Genomic DNA, 14941 nt, shown 5'->3' with positions numbered 1-14941 from the left:
AACTGCACGCACTCTTTAGTCCCACTGCAGTAGTTGCAAGTAATACCCAAACAACGCACTGCAAGGGAACCCCAGTCCCCGTCCGACCGCACGCACAAACACAACCTTGATATGAAACGAGCCCTTTGGTGTCGTGACTTGCTTCCTTTGTCCTCAGCGGTCGGGACGACATCCTCCCGCCAAATGAACAGAAATAAAGAGAAATGAAACAACTGTTCTCTCATAGGGGCAATCCATTGCACGCACGCGCTGGTTTGTTGACACTGCTCACAAAACAACACAAAAATCTCCTTGAGATCTTGAATATTTCCTTTTTGTTTTTTTTTGTTTTTTAAAAATGGGCTTAAACGGAATCTACACTCTTATGCAGGTTTTTTGATTTTAAAATCAGGTTTATTGAGCTCGTTCGTGAACTTGCTCGTTCACATAAAAAAATTAAAATGGTGATGGTTGTGTTCCTTTTTTTTTTTTTTTTTTTTTTTTAATAGTATCCTCAATTTTTAATTTCATTTGGGGGCATGGACGCGCTCAGTGCTCGCTGCGCGGTTGGAGGCCACTGAGGATGAGCACCTGCAGCACAAAACGAAATCATACATACGATCCCTTTTAAATTCAAAGTCCTTCTTTTCATCCCTTTATTTGAAAGGATTCCTTTTGAAAGTCGGCATCTGTTTCTTTGCTGAGACGCACCTGAACAGGAATGTTAAGCCCCAACAAGAGAGATTACAGCCTTTCACAAGCAGAATGAAATTGTCCTGAAGGGGAATGTTTTCATTGTGGTAGCTGGCGGATTTCCGGGTCTTTCAGGCTCTCGCGAGTCCCATGCCAATCACGGGGACCGTACATGTGAAGTTAAGGGTGCTTGAGATCTGACTGACAACCGACTGTGGTTCGGTCACTTACAGCGGACACAGTCCAGCACATTGATGTATTTTATCTCAGCCTGCCAATAATGCCGTGCTGCAATTGTTTTTTTAGTGGCCACTTGAGGTACTGCGATCAACGGAATTCTTTTTTTTTTTTCTCCCCATTGACTGCGTCTTCTTCTGCCGCATTATCCGGGGTCGGGTCGCTGGGGCAGCAGCCTCAGCAGAGACACCCAGGCCTGGCCCCAGTCACCTCCTCAAGCTCATCCGGCAGGACCCCAAGGCGTTCCCAGGCCAACCTAGAGACGTAGTCCCTCCAGCGTGTCCTGGGTCTTCATCGAGGCCTCCTCCTGGTGGCACATGCCCGGAACACGTCCCCAGGGAGGCGTCCAGGAGACATCTGAAACAGATGCCCGAGCCACCTCAGCTGGCCCCCCTCGATGCGGAGGAGCAGCGGCTCTACTCAAAGCTCCTCCCGGGTGACTGAGCTCCTCACCCTGTCCCTAAGGGTGCGCCCAGCCACCCTGCGGAGGAAACTCATTTCGGCGGCTTGTATTCGCGATCTTGTCCTTTCTGTCACTACCCAAAGCTCGTGACCGTAGGTGAGGGTGGGAACGTAGATCGACCGGTAAATCGAGAGCTTCGCCTTTCGGCTTAGCTCCTTCTTCACCATGACCGGTACAACGACCGCCTCACTGCAGATGCCGCAACAATCCGCCTGTCGGTCTTCACGCTCCATCCTCCCCTCACTCGTGAACAAGACCCCGCGATATTCAAACTCCTCCACCTGAGGCAGGGTGTTACGGCCGCTGCCGTTTGCTCGGAACTGTGTGTGCCTCTCTCTAGCTCTGTGTGTGTGTGTGTGGGTGTGGGAGTGTGGGTGTGGGTGTGCCTGTGAGTATGTTATCCAGATGCCGTGCACCTGTGCTGCCGAGGGCTGAACCTGCCCCAAGTATCCTCCCAGCCAATCACAACGAGGCGCCGGAAAGGAGGGAGGAAATAAAGATGCTGGCCGACCTGCATTAGGGAGCTGGCTGTAGGCGGCCGAGCTCGTGTGCCTCTGAACCTTGTGACGCGTTGAATGCTAAAACTTGTAGTTTTATTGAGGCACTAGTTTGGTTTTGGCTGAGCACAAAAAAGGAAGAGATTAGATTAACTGCACATCTTCTCATTCACTCACCTTAGATCTTTTGTTAGCCTCACTAGTGATGGGTGCTGTTTTGTTCTGTATCTCCTTTTAGGTTAGGTAGGGTAGACAATTAGGTTTTTGGTTTCCTTTTTCTTAGACTAGCTAGGTAAGCTACTTTAAAACTTCTAAGAAGCCTCTTTTTGTTCTTTCTCCTCCACCTGTTTTGACCAGCACCCATTAAGTTCTTTGTCCAACTCAACCTTTGTTTGTATGCACCATTTACTTTTGTTTAACCACGTTACATCTGGTTTTATGTTACTTCCTTTTCCCCTCACAAGCTGGTTGTAACACAGGGTCTCTCCACCGACCCGGAGAGGGCAAGCCACTTTTTTCCGGTGGAGAATCATGGCCTCGGACTTGGAGGTGCTGATTCTCATCCCAGCTGCTTCACACTAGGCTGCAAACTGCCCCAGTGCACATCGACTGCAATACAAAAATAAACGCATGAAACGTGGTCTATGGGAAAGTAAATTTTGGACTTTCATGGACTTTAATCTTTTTAATTTTCAGCCTTGCTGGCCCTCCACTGGCCTAATACAAAAGTGCTTTTCCCTTTCATGTTTCTAAATATTTCTTGAAAAGAAACCACACTGGGCGCAGTTTTAACCTCTTTCTGTTCAGTTAAAGACCTCTTTGGAGTTGGGGGCGGGGCATGGAAAAACTTTCAATCCACATCTCAATAGTTGGAAGTCTCACTCTTCCGTAAGCTATATAATCTTTGGGGAAACTTGGAGACGAGGACAAAAAAAAATACCCCGCCAGTTAGGTAACACATCGGACAATTAAGGAACTACAACATCTGCGAACAACTGGAAAAAAAACCCACCTTCTCTTGCAATGTTTGGAGTAGCATGGGTACTGGTTTGGAGATTGGTCAGGAGGAAAGAAAAACCCTGGAAGAAAGCCTGGAGGAGAGCGCATGCGACCGCAGAGGGGAAGAGTGTTAGCGGGCCGAGGCAGCCGGCCAAGGAGCTGCTGGAGCTGCTTCAACTCCCAGTGTCCTGGTGTGACCTCGAACAGAGATTGGACTTGACTCGAGAAACAAACTGTCGAGGGAGCAGAATGAGCTTATGGTACAGGTTAACCATTAAACCCCATCAGGTCAGCCAAAACCTCGGCTTCTCGGGCGAACAATCAGATCGAATTGATGGGAAGCGTATGAAAACACAGGCCGCTTTGTGTTTTCAGTTTAAAAAAAAAAAAAAAAAGAGGCTCTGATGATTTATTGCTTTTCTTGGAGATGATGAGATTTATTACTGGCCAAAAAGAAAAAAATATGTTTGTAAGTAGTCCCCTTTCACAGTGGCCGAATTAACAAGAAGCTGCCTGAAAAAACAGAAGTAATCAGAAAATTTATTCGGGTTGAATTTCATTGGTCTTTTCCAGCGATGCAACAAGCAAAGACAGCAGCTTCTGACTACTTTTTGACTCAAAAGAAATAAAAGCCCATTTAGCTGAAGAGCAAAGATATTAACGCCTAAAAAAATAAATAATCCAAATCTATTAGATTCAAAATATATTTTTCTTCCGGGACATTTAACCAGACCAATTTGATTTTTGCTGTCACTTTAAGCAGTGCGTCAAGTAGCTACACTCTTGCAATGATGAGTTGGGAGAACAGCCAAAAAACAGCAAACTGCCCATTAACGAAAGCCTTCGCTTGCTTGTCATTGTTTTGTGCAAATGCAATCCACTCCTTGTAAAAGTGCCATTAGTGCATCTTATCATTTAATCAGCCAGACTGGTTATGAAATTGGGTGAAGTCTGACTGATAAAGACGCGTTGTCGTCTGTTTTTTATTGCGTCGTTAAAGAGTCGTAATCAAGTGAACATGCAGCGGGACTCACAAATGCCACATAAAAAAATTGAATATCAGAGTTCGGATAAAGATATGTGCAAATGTCGATGTGGCACATGGAAAGTGTTGCTGGATTGCATTGAATAAACATAATGGACGTGACAGAGACTGAATCTGAAGATTGAACAAGAGAATGCATATTTAAAAAGAACAACAACTGGAAAGCTTTGGGTTCTGTTGTGCGACTGTTTGTACGGTGGGTGATCAGGTCACACGTGGACCCCTTCCACAGGTCAGCTGCATTCGCCTCACCAATGTGCTCACTCAGAACACTACTCGGAACTAATTTCCTGACATTGTCTGGAGTTCGTGTGTTAAAGAGGCTTCTTCAAAGCCAAGTGATTTGATTGGCCAGCTGGCTTGAACACACAAGAGTTGACTTCCTGCTACATAACAGAGAGCAAGTTGAGTTTATTGTCCTGGAACTATCCCAGGGATAGGAACTTCGAAGCTCTGAGGTGAAACATCATCAAGGACATGAATACATTTGGCACGTTTTCCGCAAAGGTTGTGCGAATAGCACCAGCTGCGTGGGTTTTAAGCACATTACTGCACCATTTGGCCATGTGGATCAACACTGATGGTCAAAACATCTGGATTGTAATTGCTGCGCACTGTTGTTCTTTCCTGTGCGCCCCAGCTTATTTTGTCACAGTCTGACAGGAAGTGTCAGAACAACCTCAGGGTTGATAAAAGTCTTCTGGTGGTTGGGCTGAATTGCAGAAGTCTTCATGAATCAAAGTACCTCAGAGAGAAGAACCTCCAACCACCCACCTTTCATCAGGTTCAACTGAGAATTCAGGACAGATGGAGGTTGGTTTCTGTTCTTAACCAAAATGAACTGTGTGCATATCAAGGCCAGTCATTGTACTGGATGCAGGCCAGGCTGTTTGGTCTATGTGGTCTGAGTACAACTGCTGATTTATGACTTCTATACTGGTCTACATATACAAATCTTAATATAATACCCATAAATACAACTATGAACCCTCAGAACGGTTTCTAATATATAAAAATATACTTAGCAAGGATCTTGTTTCTAGCTAGCTGCCATATTTCTAAGGTCACCTGACGGCGGGTTATGTATTTAGGGTGAACGCTCTCGTCCTCAAATAAACTAACAAAGATGAAGGTGGGCGAGGTATCTAGGTTTGTGTGCGCAGGCCACCGTCGCTCACTGGCAAGTTCGGGAGGGGGACAGCTGAGCGAAAGAGCGCCACAATCCAAAATGTAACCACTTGATGTCGCCGTTTCTTCTTAAAGATGTCCAAATATTACACACATAATCTTTAAATGACAGCACGGTGTCGAAATAAGGTTACATAAGGCCAGGGTTCAAAATAGTTCCCAACAAATAAGCTTATGGTCCAATTAAAGAAAAACAAAAATTAGAAACTAATCAAGCGGTTTCAGTTGGATGTTTCTGTTCATCTGCCAAGAGCAACCGTAAAAGCCATCTCCACTGCAGCTCTGACTTATGTAATTGACTGTCTGACTGGCTGACTGGTGACCGTCTTAGCCAACATTTTGTCTGCGACCACTGATGTGTGCTCAGTTTCATTAAAAGTTGGATCTTTTTTTTGCAGTTGCTGCTTATCAAATGCAAACCCTCACAGCTTTTTAATTTCAAGGTAGAGCCAAAGTCCAAGACTAGATGCAACGAGCAGTGTCCAGCGGCGCGAGGTGGAAACCCAAAATAAACAGAGCTGCAGGTTTCGCATTTGAAAATAAATGAGAAAAACAGCTCTATTGCATATATTGTCAGTCAACATGTTATGAGGACCGAATGCACACACCGATGCTCTGTGATGCCTGACTGACATTTCCACTAACGGCAGCCTTGATGTGAAATGATCCCAACACAACGTGCACTCCAGGTCAACTCCCATCTACTCACAAGTTTGCATTATGCGAACCGCGCCATTCACATTTCACACCACGGCTGACGACGGCACATCGGCACAAGGGCACTTGTTGGAATGCTAACAATATCACTCAGCGCTCGTATTCCTTAAACACGAGCAGTTGTTTTTCTTTGACAGCTGCGGTCGGTTAAGCCTCGCACCTCCCGCTACGGTTTGTCGAGAGCTCTCTTTCATCATCACACTCGCGGTTTGTTAGCAGGATTCCGCCCCCTTCCTTCCAGGATTCCCTAGCCTGCTAAAGATTTGTCCTTGCACTTTGTGCATCAGGAGAGACCCAACGAGACCACACGTATTTTAATATAATACGTCTCGATAATATAATTTCCTGAGGCGTTTTTAGGTCCGATCCAAGACTCAGGGTGGGGAAAAAGCTGTCAGGGAGATTCTTTAGAAAGCAGCGCAGCAAATGTTAGGAAGCTGCGTCTCGCTACTGTGGGCCACTGACATGTTTTCTGGCTGAGATGTTGACTCGCTCAGACCGTGTTTGCCGTTGTGTTTCACTTAGTAAACAGTCTCGTCACAGTCTTGCAACGGAGAGTGGCGTTCAGGAAGTGGATTTGCTCGAAGAGACGATAGCTAAATTAGAGAGGGTGAAGCAAAGAACAAAGGTACATTTAAACCCACAGGCATCCATTGCATAACAACAGCCTCCCGAGTTAAGAAGACAACTCCCTTCACTGTGCTCTTATTTTTTTTTAATTTTTTGGTTTTTGCTGGATCAATGTTTTCCTCGCAGCTCTGTCCCTCATCTTGGCCCCTCTTCCCTCTTCTTGCAGATCTTTTAGAGAAGGGGACAAGAGAAACCCACAACAAAAAAGTAGAAAAGTCCTTTTCCCATGGTCCCAGCTTACGACAGGTGCCAGTCAGCTGTGACAGCCGTAGACATTTCCAATGAAGTTTGACGAGCTGTCATGTACCCGTCGCTTCGTCCTCACATCTATGGCAGATCAAAAGGGCCAGCGCCTCATTTTCAATGAAGACACTTATCAAGACCGGAGCAGGAGCGATTCCTGAGCGTTCTTAAAATTAGGGACGTACCGATACCACTTTTTTAGTAGAGTACAAGTCCTTGCATTTCAGCACTCACCGATACCGAGTACTTAATATGGCCATAATATATCATAGAATTACTTTGATTTTTGTTCTGTTATTTGAACAACATTCCTCATGATTTTCTAGGACTTGGGGTGACTTTCACAAGTTACACTGCAGTACAAAAAACAATTTAACAAAAATTGGAATATACATATATATACAATACGGCTGCAATGATTAGTCTGGGTTGACGCATCGTGTTACTGTTATTGTAAATTGCTGAATGATAAAATCACACTCCGGCCGCTACATGCTAATTTGTGCCTGCAATGCAGTACCGAGCGCTGAGGGTGGCAGTGTCGCTCGTTGTTTACATCCTGCAAAAAAACAAAGAAGAAGAACGGCTTCGTCTCTTAAAAGGCTTGCAATCTCTGACCCAAAGTTTCTAAATGAAGCAGCGAAACACGTCAGCTTCAAAATCTGTGAAGCTCACCAAGCATTCTACGGTAGCACTACGCCGATATGCATACGGCTTTATATTATTGCTTCCGACAACCTTGAATGCAGGCCTTTTCCCTGTCAACCCCCTCAGCCAGAACCGCAGACTAGACATGTGTCCTCATCATTTTCAAGAACTCCCACAATCCCGTGCTCACACACTTTTCCCAGGAACACACACACACCCTCTTAAAGGGACCTCAACACAGACACCAATAAATGGTGAAACACAAGCTGGGACACATTTCAAGAATGTTACAAAACAAATTTTTCCCGCGTGGGAAAATCATGCAACAAGCTGCTTAGCGACCAATAGTTCACTTCGGCAAACGCTACTTTATGGCAGTAATGAGTGAATTACAGCCCCTGTCAATACCAGCGTTTATACTAAATTGTAACACTCTTTCACTGATCAACTGTGTTATTTAGGGAAGATTAATTTGATATTTAAATTGTAAAAAAAAAAAAAGTTTAAGGATTTAACTGTAAGTTGTAAACTATAAACATTGCATATGACCTTTAAATTGTGAATTAATATACATATGATATTTTACGTTGAAAAATATAACTATGTCACAGACAAATGGTTTGTGCGTTATTATTCTTGATAAATTTGTTTAAAATCATATGCCGTCATAGTACAACAGCATAACCCAGGTGTGAAGATTTAAGCAAGTTAGGTTAAACAGGAGTTCAAAATAGGTGGTGAAAATAAAGAACATAATTGTGACTAATCGAAAAAAATAATCAATAGATCAGTCAACAACAAAAATGATCGTTAGTCGCAGCCCTAATATACAACTGGCTCGGTATTGTGCTATTGACATGTATTTCACGAGAATGAGAAAAGTCCTAAACCCTGGTATCAGTACCGATACCTGATACTGATGCGTCTCTACTTAAAATACACATGAAAATCCCGCAGCGAACACTGTTGACATCATCAGAATGTTGGTGACTAAAGCCTCCAGCAATGAAGGCTCATCAGCGGCACAAGTTTTCCATACATACACATATACATACATATGTGTCTCAGCCATTTGTGTAAATGAAGCGTGCTGGCACTTCCACTTCCACCGCATGCAGGCAGGTCGTTGGCGACCACGTGAGCCCGATATTCATACAAGCGCACGACCAAAACTTAAACCCAGAGACTCCGGGAACGACTCCCGAGCTCACTAATCAGCCTGCGCAGTAGGACCCAGCCGCCTTCAAAGGGTGACTTTGTTTAACACGCCTCAGTGTTCAACGTCTGAGCAAAGAGAAATACATTCATTAACGTCGGTCTTCAAAGAAAGACACGAAAGCCATATTCGTTTGCGGTGAATTCGACGGCGACTTTTCAAGAAGGACATTATTCACCGTCACCTTTCATATGCACTGTTAATACGGAGTCGTAAAACATGAGGAGCCGTGTGGCCGTATTTTAAAATACCCTTGGGCGAACTACAAATAGAAGTCGCTGGAAGTTAATCTTCTGCTGGTGATGTCAAAATGCAATTCAAAACATGATTAGCCAAGAAAGCTTCCTATCCCAAACATTCTGTGAGCTATTACGTGTCCCTCTGTGTGCCCTTAACGGGTGATCTGAGACGGGCATCATCAAGGACCTTTAGAAAGGTTCAACTGGGGACATTGGCAGTTGTTGTGTTTGAAGCCCAAGTGCTATTTTGTCTGACCTTTAAAATCAAAAGATATCAAATCAGCGAGCGATTATTTAAGAGGTCTGAGCGAACAACCACGCATTCTGCACGCCGGCTCGTTTAGCTGCTGATTAACTCTTGATGCCTCCTTTCCTGATTTGGTACACAAGTCTGCATCTTCCTCATCTGCTCCCAAATTAACAGCTTTTGTTCAGTACATCATAAGTGTTGACAGCCTTTTGTGCGTTATGAGTTACTGACAACCAGCGGGATCTGATTCAAACAATAAATCCAATAATCTTATTCCAAATGAATAATAAATCTGCTCGTCACTCAAAGCTTTTTTGTCTGAGCAGTGGGAAGAGAAGAATCTGCTTACACGCTGTCCTGCTGGGGACGAACAGAAACATTGACTCACACAACCATTACTGAACACTGCAAAGTGAAAGATTAATTAATCTTATTGCTTTTGATAGCGCCACAATTTAGGACCGTGTGGGTTTTCACTGGCTGAAATGTGTGTGCAATTATATAATAACTACTTTGAACGTACTGTACTGCAATAGTCACATAATACTTGGACACAGTGAATTAATTTAGTGGGCATGTCAACGGCCCGTTAACAGTGGATGGAAAGGGGAGGTCAATTTGCATGGAAAGGAGTTGGATGACCTTTATGACTCACACCCAAAACAGACCAATTCTGTCGGCTTTCATCAAAAAGTCAATACAAGATTTATTTTTAATCTGAAATATTTGTGTCTTTAATGAAATTTTTCTTCCCTGGAATTTGTTGCCTTTTTTAAATATACAAAAGTTAACACAATTATCTGACTTAAAAAAAAGAAAGAAAAGAGAGTAGAGCCACTTCGTGAGCTTACTTGCACTGAGTTAATTAATTGTGCTTAACTGTTTCACAGCATTATCTTAAATTGAGTAACTGGAATCCGGATTGCATTTTTTTCTGTCCGCAGATGTTTCAATTACAATATCCAGCTTTAAAAGCGAGCAACACTGAAATAACTGACGATGATGATATAATTTGTTTATCTAAAAATAGAAAAGGGCAAACTGGGGAACTGAGTTGAGCTTTCAACAGCTGCTTGCGTTACAACTGAAAAATGTCTCAAAGTCACACAGACACTCAAAAACGCACTTAAAATCAACACCAACAGCATCTAATGCATTCTGTTTCATATGATTCAGGTCAAAACATCAACTGTTTAACTGATCATACCAGCCACTATTATTTCCACGATTCATGTGTTTATCTAGTCAGATTCTTAATGTTTTAGCCAATGAAATGTTACAACACATATCCTGCAATCAGACGGGCCATAACAAACAAAGCAGAAGCCGGAGCAACGCAATTCGTCTCATCGACAAGAACACAACTATTGACATTATGACCTTTGACAGTGTCTATAATGTGTGTTGCTATCCACGAGCAACACACATTACCTTATAAGGATAAGGGCTATTGCATCTTATCTTTCAAATACATCACAGGGTTAGTCAAGGATAAATAATTTAAATGCAGTAAGCACATTTGGTCATGGATGCTAACAGGCAAAGCTTGTTTTTTTTTTGTTGTTTTTTTTGCAAGTTTCAGAGAAAAAAGGAAAACTGATCATAAAAGGGATTTATTCCAGCCAAGTGCCCAACATTTACATGTGCAAGCCACAATTAAAATAACTTTATTTATTGACGGTAGTACTGTACATTTAAAAGCTCTTATCAAACTGAGCCGAGTCTGACAGAAAAAAAGGTGCATAAAAAAAATAGGTGATAGATAAATAATAAATTAAAATTTACATCCTGTGTGTGTTTTGACAAATGCGTCTTCAACTGTTAACGAAGCAAAAGCTGGTCTCCGCAAATGAACAGAGAAAACTGCTTTTGAAATGAAGCCCCGCAACCAACCATAAAACGCATGCCTCTTTCATTTGGTCTCCAGCGCCTGACTAAAATTAGCTTTTAATCAGACATCTGCCACCTCAAGAACTGGGAGACTATCAAACAAGGATCTGAAAGCCACTCAAGTTGCAGAAAACATATCTTAAGGCTCAATCCTGATACGTCTCCAGGTGTTTCCACCTTAGGAACGCGTCCCATCAAACGCAAAAACAATCAAAGTCTGTTGTCAGTCCGAATAACAAGACCGTGCTGCTAGTTGAAGGTGTTCAAAAGTGCAGTGAAAAAAGGCGCAAAAAACAACCCTACACAGCGATGAACTCATGCTGCCTTCAGTGACTGCTGGTAAACCACCCAACTGCATGATGTAATCAGAGTTAATTGCCATGCATTTGAGTCCTTCCGGTGAAAAAAAGCTTTGATATGGACATGCAAATACATCTACAAACTCTTGCTATCCCCCCCCCATTCCCCCTCATTGTTATAGTTACTTCTGTGCTACACAAGAACAACTTTAATAGTGGAACGGATTAATATTCTAATTAAAATGTGTTATTTAAAAAACAAAACATCATTATTCTCGTAATATTTTATGTATGATATCCCTTGAAATGAACAGACGTTCACTAAAATCTCACAAACTGGAGAAGAGATGCTGCTTTCAGTGACTGCTTGGAAATCACCCAATTGCATGATGTCATGCATTGTGAGCATTTCTGGTGTTGGAAGAAGGGGAGTAAAAAATTGTTCGCAGTGGAAAAATGCTTCACTTTGCCATTTCAATAATTAACAAGAGTTATGCACTATACTGCGGACTTGTAGAACGTATAAACTATCAAATCAAAATGTGTTACAAAATTATTACATTATATAACCGTATTATCTTATCTATGATGTGCTTTGGGCTGTAAATGGGTATTACGGCTACTCATAAGTTTTAACAGCGATATAAAGCTGGCAGTGCTTTCCTCGGGTGCTGCGTTTTACATTTCAATTGCGCAATAATTCCCGGTCGCGATGGGAGGACATATTTGCTTTCAAACCTCCCCCACGCACATGTCAAAGTCAACAATAAAACCAGGTGGTCATACAGTCCCAATCCCCCCCCCCCCGTCATCGTCTGCGAGTTCAGCTTTCACCCTACCGCCCCTGAAGGCATCGCTTCACGCTTAATCAATGTCACCTGCCACACGTCAAACTACATTCCGACAAACGATACAGCTTAGCGATTATATGTATTATATAGATTTGCTTAGCAAAAAATGGAGGAATTTTTGAGGAGGGGTGCAAGTAACTTCACTTAATACAACATGAACATTTTTCGTCCGACATTTCCCCCCCAAAACAGTTTCTTCTCTCTGCCCCCCCCCCCCTCCCAATTTCAAAACCTTTTCACCACATCGGCAAACTGATTTGTGCTGCTAACTTGTTCAAAATGCAATGTAAACATCCACCAAATCAGGGAGAAAGCGTCCCCACCTTTCAGCATGCCAGATGTTGACCCGGCGCCAAAGTGAGAGTGAAGTGGCCAAAACCGAAAGCAAACATGACGCGGGGACAAAGTGTACTCAAAGTGTGTGTGTGTGTGTGTGTGTGTGTGTGTGTGTGTGTGTGTGTGTGTGTGTGTGTGTGTGTGTCTCTCTCTCTCTCTCTCTCTCTCTCTCTCTCTCTCTCTCTTACACACACACACACACACACACACACACACACACACACACACACACACACACTTGAGGCCGCAGAGGAAAACCCAACCCTCTCCCAAACCGAAGGAGTGTGTCGTCGTAAACTGCTGGCTGCTGGAGGGAAAGAACAACGAACCGGGGCCCCGAAAGTACACAAAACAGACCCCCCAAAAATATGTGCTAATCTCAGCCTCTCTCTATCTCACTTCATTATCAATATTCCCTAATAAAAAATGAAATAAAAATAAATGACCTTTAAATGCGACCACCAGGCGACATTGAAAGCGGCTCATGGGGAGCAAAAAAAAAAAAAAAAAAAAAAATCAGCCGCAACGTCACATAGAATTCAACTTTTCCCATATAGCTGCATGTATTATTATTATTATTTTTTTTTTAAATAATACCCTTGTTCGTGCTTAAACATGTCGAGGAAATTGTTGTCGGAGTGATAGAGCAGAAACAGTCGGCGTATAAGTTGACTGGTACGGTTTTTTTTTTTAATGCATGCAAAAAGCATCAACTTTATGTGTAAGTTGCCCTTGTACAAACCACCCCCCCAAAAAAACAAATCGCGCTACGTATCGCCAGCGACCGCCGTGTGATTCTGAAAACGTCTCCGTCATGTTCGCCCAGGTGCGACTCCTCCGCCGAGCAGGCGAACGGCGCAGAATTGCGGAATCTTTGAGCAGTAATTCGGCGGAGTGCACTCCCTCCCGCGCAGGGACGTACATACAAACACACGGCGCTTCTCGTGTGCCCGAACCGCGTTCGCATTAAACATGACGTTTAAGCGCCGGCAAGCGTGGCGTTCACGGACACCTGACAGCCGAACACAACTGTCATGGCACAGTTTTTTCCTCCTCCTCCTCCTCCTTCTTATTGGAGAGGCAGTCGTGTAAATTGTGCTAAAGTGTCTCGGAAATAAAATACAAAAACAAAATATCAAACACAAACATGGCAACATACCGCATATGCGAGACGAAGCTGGTTGTCCTAATGTGATTTGGAGTCCCGGCGCTTGTGCATTCCTCCTCAAGCGGAACCAGTTGTCGATCTCCGTCGGGCTACACACACCGGGACGCAGCACCGCGATCTAACCTGAAATGACCCGCCCGGGTGCAATTCAGGCGAACGCAACGCGCGCGCGCGCGCGCGTTTGTGTGTGTGTGTGTGTGTGTGTGTGTGTGTGTGTGTGTGTGTGTGTGTGTGTGTGTGTGTGTGTGTGTGTGTGTGTGTGTGTGTGTCGGGCTCCGTGGGCTGATCAGATCACTGTGCCAGGGGCGAGCAGCGGCAGCAGCGGCAGCAGCAGCGTTACGAGGTTGCAAGACTCCGGACGCGAAATAAACTCCGACATTGAGCCGCGGTCGGACCTTTTAGAAAGGCGACACACGAACAGAAGTGACATTCAGAGTGGGCCGTGTGATCGCAGTGTGGGGAGGGGGAGTCGGAGAGTCAGTGGAGGCGCAGACAGGAACCGAGCAAGAAAAAACAAAACAAAACAAAAAAGCCTCGCCCTTTTGCAAAGTCCCAAGTCTCCCCCCCACCCCCATCTTCTTCTTCTTCTTCTTCTTCTTCTTCTTCTTCTTCTTCTTTTGTTTTAACAGGAACGAGCCTATAGTGTTAGGAACAAACATACGAATAATAATAATAATAATAATAATAATAATAATAATAATAATAATAATAATAATAATAATAATAATAATAATCATGCTAAAGAAGTTTAGTGCAGGGGGAAAAAAAGAAAAGTTTTGGGACATTTTTTCTAAATTGTAAACGGTCTAAAACACGATCGTGAGATGTGGCAGAAAAATCGTTTTTGTGTGGTTCAAATAGTGTGACTGCATCAGACAAAATGCAACGAACTCAAACAGTCCAAGACAGTGGCTGTTCAGATGCACACTGGGGTGAGGAATGCTACCCTCTCGCCCCAATAAATGCATACATAAATGTGTTCAGCTAACATGAACAGCTAATGCTAGTACAAAATCTATGAAAGATTCCATGGTAAACCAGAGTTATTGAATAGCTAAATTTTATTTCCAGCATCTTGTCATTTATGGTGCATGCTACCTTATATTTACCAGTTATTGTTTTAACTGAATAAATATACCTGAATTAAAACTGCTGTATATTTTTCCAGTTTACAGCTCAGCAACCTTGACTTTGCATATTCTAGACTTGCCTTAAACCCCCAATTGGGGAGTCAGTTAACGTGAATATTTGCCTCCAAACGCAGACGTCACACTTGAAATCTTCCTACCTGTTGCCTTTCACCACCCGCTTGCTTAACTGGTGTTGCATTCTTTGGCACATCTTCTTTTCTCT

General features: G+C 43.4%; 1 protein-coding gene across 4 annotated transcripts in view; it reads right to left on the bottom strand.

The window, feature by feature from the left end:
- thrb (thyroid hormone receptor beta) overlaps nt 1-13767 on the bottom strand; it is a 93744-nt gene extending 79977 nt beyond the window's left edge. The window contains exon 1 of one of the 4 annotated variants that reach the window (XM_076051544.1): nt 13580-13767. The gene's annotated coding sequence lies outside the window, so the exon portion shown is untranslated. Of the gene's footprint in view, nt 1-12407; nt 12454-13579 lie in introns of those variants that run through there. The other 3 variants (XM_076051548.1, XM_076051549.1, XM_076051546.1) reach the window with 3 other exon arrangements.
- Between the last annotated feature and the right edge of the window lie 1174 nt (nt 13768-14941).

This window comes from Nelusetta ayraudi, unplaced genomic scaffold, assembly GCF_046127955.1.
Source record: "Nelusetta ayraudi isolate G7.1 ecotype Tasmania unplaced genomic scaffold, CSIRO-AGI_Nayr_v1 ptg000135l, whole genome shotgun sequence".
Lineage (NCBI taxonomy): Eukaryota > Metazoa > Chordata > Actinopteri > Tetraodontiformes > Monacanthidae > Nelusetta > Nelusetta ayraudi.
The sequence above is the reverse complement of the archived record's forward strand: the minus strand, read 5'-3'. Positions and strand labels throughout refer to the sequence as shown.